The sequence below is a fragment of the Buteo buteo genome, chromosome 13 (assembly GCF_964188355.1).
Source record: "Buteo buteo chromosome 13, bButBut1.hap1.1, whole genome shotgun sequence".
NCBI classification, from domain to species: Eukaryota; Metazoa; Chordata; class Aves; order Accipitriformes; family Accipitridae; genus Buteo; species Buteo buteo.
Window position 1 is genome coordinate 34,751,070 of NC_134183.1, and position 6,000 is coordinate 34,757,069.

Below are 6,000 nucleotides of genomic sequence, written 5' to 3' on the forward strand. Positions count from 1 at the left end.
TATTCAGGTATTCTTGGTATTTTGTAAGCTCGTTATGGGAAATAGATGATGTTTGGATGGAGATGACATAACCCTTACAGAGGATTTTGGCAGATGAGTTTCAGGTTTTGTGAAAGCAAGCTAAGAAGCTGAGTCAGCAAGTAAAATGAATGTCAGCCTGCCAGTTCACAGGCCTGTGTGAATGGTGTTTGCTCATGCCTAATTGTAGTGGTTTCATGTTGCGCATCCCCTTTTTCCTATCTCAGTTCAGGCTGGCTCTGGGTTTTGAGGTTTTAAAAAGTACAGGTGCTTTGCAGAGGAAAATTTACTGCTCTCAACAGAGGAGCACTATGTGATCCTCCTTGATTTCTAACAGCTACATTCTTTGAAGCTTGGTAATGTATTTAGTGATAATGAAAGCAAGTAGCTCATTGTGTTGGTATGAGCCAGGTGTAATGTAAATAGGCGTTGTGCAAACATATTCAGACTACCAAAGCAAATTATTTCAGGTTGATCCTGGCCTTCTATAAGCACAGATTGATAACCAAGGGGAAGATCCTTGTCTAAAAACTTACTACTGTTATCTATAGCCCTAGCATCTGGACATCTTCCCAGAGAGCAAAACACATGACTGCTTCCAGGGCAGGATCCCTGCCATGCTGCTTTGACAGAGCCTATGGCAAATACTAATCAATTGATTAAACCCTTGAAAACAATTGTGTTTAGAACTAAGCTTATCAGGCTGAAGATCTAGCAAACCATTACAGGAGAGCAGCTTCCAGATGGTCCACATATATTGTCCCCTTCCTAGACATAGAGTTCTTCAGTGGTATGGAAAAAGCATCAGAGGAGATCAGAACACTACCTGTCAATTAATGCATTTGTGACCAGCAGGCAGGCTGTAGAAGAGCTTTCTGGAGGGGAATCACTAGCATGCTGGTACCTATGTGTTAGCTGAAAGCCATACCGTTTAAAAACGTGATTGAATTGATACCAAGTCTTTAGGATTAATGTTAGTCCCAAGCAGAGAAGCATGTTGGAACGCTGGCTTCCACTTTCCTTTGGTCTCATCACTAACCCATCCTCTTGTTATCAGGGCCCGGATGCGTGGAATCCCTGGAGCTGTAATAATAAAGACCTGGTGAGCAAGTAGAACTGGGTGAAGGGGAATTACTGGAAACCTGAGACCCGTCCCTGCATTTGCAGAGCAAACATCTCTTATAATTGATATGTGTATTTATTTAGTGTTGCTAGTTACAAATCTTTTGTAAATAATGCCTCAACAGGTCAAACATTTAAGGCATAATGAGTCATTCCCCAGCATTAAATGAGAAGCCTTGATCCCAAAATTTTTGATTGAGGCAAATAAGTGTTTTAAATGTGTATCTCAAGCTGCTTGTTAAAATAAATGCCTGTGGTGTGAACGGGCTGGAAGGATGAAAGAGAAAATTCACTGGGCTTTTAGACTGGAATGTACCTTGCCTGCTCCAACTTCAGTTTTTATTGCAAGGGCTCTGGTTTTACCCAAATTGACAGCATCTTGGCAGAAATTTTCCTCAGCATGTTCTTTTTGTGTATATTTACCAGCAGTAAACTCAAAAATTGGACAAATTAAACTTGTCAGTGAGCCTGCGGTGTAAGTCTCCCTCTGTGCCCAATGCACAACATGTTATTAGTCATCTGTTGCCCCAGCCAGAAAGCATTAGCTCCTTAGTTCAGGTTGTGGTAGTTCATGTGTTTAGCTTGGGAGACTCAAGTTCTGTGGTAGCTCATGTGTTTAGGTTGGGAGACTCCAAGTTCAATACGCAGAGTGCCAGCCAACATGACTACTCTGTCAGAAACAAAAAGCCTGCCAAACAGAGTGGCCTCCTACCTCTGAAGAAAAGGTAGATGTGTCCAAGGAAAGAAGGACACAATAGTCTTACACCTGTCTTTTTCCCATCATGTCTTCCCTCCAACTTTCATCAAGATAACTTGGATACCACCTCAGTGGAGAACCTGTCAGGTGCTTCCTTTAATTCATTGTATGTCTGCTACCACAACATTTTAAGCTCCGTATTTCAGCATAGAATAGTTTGGGTTGGAAGGGACCTTTAAAGGTCATCCAGTCCAACCCCCCCCTGCAATGAATAGGGACATCTTCAACTAGATTAGGTTGCTCAGAGCCCTGTCCAACCTGACCTTGAATGTTTCCAGCGATGGGGCCTCTACCACCTCTCTGGGCAACCTGTTCCAGTGTTTCACCACCCTCATTGTAAAAAATGTCTTCCTTATGTGTAGTCTAAATCTACCTTCTTTGAGTTTAAAACCATTACCCCTTGTCTTATCACAAAAGGCCCTACTAAAAAGTTTGTCCCCGTCTTTCTTATAAGCCCCCTTTAAGTACTGAAAGGCTGCAATAAGATCTCCCTAGAGCCTTCTCTTCTCCAGGCTGAACAACCCCAACTGTCTTAGCCTTTCCTCATAGAAGAGGTGTTCCATCCCTCTGATCATTTTTGTGGCCCTCCTCTGGACCCGATTCAAGAGGTCCATGGCTTTCCTGTGCTGAGGACCCCAGAGCTGGATGCAGTGCTCCAGGTGGGGTCTCACTAGAGCAGAGTAGAAGGAGAGAATCACCTCCCTTGGCCTGCTGGCCACACAGCTTTTGATGAAGCCCAGGATACAGTTGGCTTTCTGGGCTGTGAGTGCACATTGTCGGCTCATGTCCATCTTTTCATTCACCAGTACCTCGAAGTCCTTTTCTGCAGGGCTGCTCTCAATCCCTCCATCCCCCAGCCTATACTGATACCAGGGGTTGCCCTGACCCATGTGCAGGACCTTGCACTTGGCCTTGTTGAACCTCATGAGGTTCACATGGACCCACATCTTGAGCTTGTCCAGGTCCCTCTGGATGGCTAGCATGTCCCTAAGAAATTAAGTCCACTTTCTGGAATAATCAAGATTACTAGAGCAAAAGTAGTTTGATAAATTTAGCAGGTTGTATTACACAAAAGACTTCTTTACAGGTATTTGCCTACAGTAGGGACTGTCTGTTGATTGGAGGTAGCATAATCAGAAATTGACTTGTTTAATAGCTCTGAAATAGAAAGCCTTTTGTGCAACTGTGCATACGTGAAATTTTTGAGTGAAAAATCAATCCTCTCAACTGCTTCAGATGCGACATGCATAATATTTTTGCAAACGTCAAAATGTTCTTGAAAGAAAGGAACTTGGGGCCTGAGTTCTTAAAAAGCCCTGCTTTGCTGTAATTGAAAGCCACTTTGACTGCAACTCAGCAGGTTTCTGTTGGCTGATACTGTCTTTCTCTGTTTTGTCCCCTAGGAAGTTTTTCTCTTTTTTTTTTCCTACTTTGTCACTCTTTGGCAGTGTTTTGGTCACCTAAGGAGTATTTGGTTCCTTGCCACATACATGGTGTCCACAGAGGGGATTAAAACTTCAAGCTCTTGCTGGACAGTTTGATGGAAAACTGCACACACAGTTCTAATGGCCTCCTTTGTGGGTAGATGGGTGGTTATACCGTCATAGGGATTTTGGTCTCCAGGGCTAAAAGCCTCCCTGTGTTTCATATCCAGAGGCAATAAACTTGAAGATTGTTGCTCACTGTGGACAAAAGGAAATGCTTTTAACACTAAACAGTGTTTCGTAAAACCTAGACTATGTCTGTGTTTCAGTGACTTTTCTCAGTGCTGCTTGCAAAAGTAATTTCACATTCCAGGTGGAGTCCTGTGATGTGTATTTGTGCAATATAATTTGAGGTTGCTTAGGCTATCCACCCTTCAGGTTAGCAAATGGAGACTCCATTAAATTTTGTGAGGACTGGAAAGATGATAGTATTATATCCAGCCAGAGCAGCGGAAGGGCCAGAGTATCATTACATATAAGGGACCTTTTCTCTATGCAGGCATTGTAGTTTAGATCTGTAATAACCAGAAGTACTTGGAATGATTATGAAGTGGTACGAAAAAGCTTTCATCAGCATCACCTAAATCGCTGCTGTGTCCACAAATTCTAAAATTTATTGATGCATGCTACCGAATCCTGTAATCCCCCTTGCCATTTGCTGGTATCTGTCTCTTACTGCTCTCTAACAGTGACCAGATGGATGTTCAGCCAAAAAACTATCCAGTTATTTCACCTGTGAGTAAGAAGATAACTATACACATGTGACTAAGCTGCCTTTGTCCTTTCCTTTCAAACCAGTTGTGTGGAATTTACAGCTCCATTTCCAGGCACTTAGCTTTTATTCTTGTGCCTACCTGTATTAGGGCCTAAAGCAGCGTGAACGTAGATACTGCCAACAAATATAAACAGTTCTGTTCTCTCTCTTTGACACGTCCAAGTACCATGTTCATAGTGTCTTTGTGTGAAGACTGAGTTAGATACATTGGTGAAAAAGCAGCAGATTTCACCTAGAAAGATAAAGGTGCTAATGTTGGAAGAAGTTAAGAAGAACCACCACCAAATACTGTGGCCCAGATCCCAAAGCACCAAGATAACCTTACAGAGCTCGATACAACGCTGATCAAAGGATAGTGACAGTCACAATGTATTTCCGCAGTTGTTTCTTTCAGATCCAAAATATCTTCTGAGCTATGTTGCACTGCAGACCAGAGAACTGCTGCTTTCTTGCAGAATAGATTCCAGAATGGGCTGGATCTGACAGAGTCTTCAGTGGTACGGTTTCTTTATTACTAACTGGGCAACCATGCAACTATTTGTATTGACCATTAATCAGCTGTTAGAGAGTTTGGGGGATAAGCATCAGTCTTAGTTGATCATTAGTTCAACATGATTCTTTCTGTTTCTTGGGTTTATGAAGAACAAGTAAATGGCTTAGGAAGTAGCCCTGTGTAAAAGGGGTTGGGTACAAGATATGGAACAGTGGATTATAAACAGTGGTGGTTTGTTTGGGGTTTTTTTAGATTGACAGGTTTTTTTAAAAAGCACAATGAAAATGTTTAATTTAAAAAAAATATCTATTATTTTGCAAGAAACATTGCCTTAGCACACTAGTGCATGGCAATTGAGATAGAAGTGCCCTGGGCTACAGAAGTCTGCTTTCTTTTTTCAGCTACAGGAAATATAAAAAGAAAGTACAGTTGCCAGTGCAAGAACTAACTCCAGATTTGAAAATCTTCCTGTTGAGAAATACTAGTTTCATAAGCAAGGAAATGTGTTTTTCATAATTACAATCAATTGTTCCACCTAACTCTTTCTTACTAAAGTTTAGGAAATCTAAACAACCTTCTATATAAATGGTAATGTCAGATGCTGTTATTCTTTATACTATGTAAATATGACATGAGCTGGTTTTCCATTTTTTTCAAATCAATCTTTACAATTTCTGTACAATTCCCATACATTGTATCTCAAGCTAGAGAGTATACGGATGTGCACGTCTGCAGTACTTCTGCTCTGCCAGTTGTGTGGTTCTAATGCATCTATTAGTGTAGAATCCAGAAATAATATTTTGCTAAGCCAGCTCCTGTTCTTTTCTTTTTTTTTTTCCCTCCCTCCCCCTCCTCAAAGCAGTGTGCCATTCAGCACTGATGGAATTTCCTGAAGGCAAAGCAACGTTCTATTCCATTCCAAGTCTTCCACATGTTCCATAGAACATGAAAAAGTTGTGCTGTCAAAAACCAAATTTCCACCTGTTGCCTCTGAAAATGCTGTCTTGTTTTGCCTGGGAAAGGAGGCAGGGCCCCTACTTGATGTTTCTTATGAAAATAGTAATTTGCATAGTGTGCACAGCCCATGCCTCTGATGTTTGTTGCTTTCCATGTTCGTTGACTTCTTCTGAGTTTCACATTGTAACTGTTGGCATTCAGCTTTGAAGTGATGAAAGACTCAAAAAGCATACAGAGGTGTGATAGAAATGGGAGCAGAAAGCTTGCCAGACCCTGCAGCATTTTGTACAGTTAAAAAGCCAATAACATCCCTTTGCTCTTGGCTACAGTACTTAACTTCCACTGCCCAATGGGTGTAAGAATGAGTGTGTTTCTGTTGAAAACATGTTCGAAT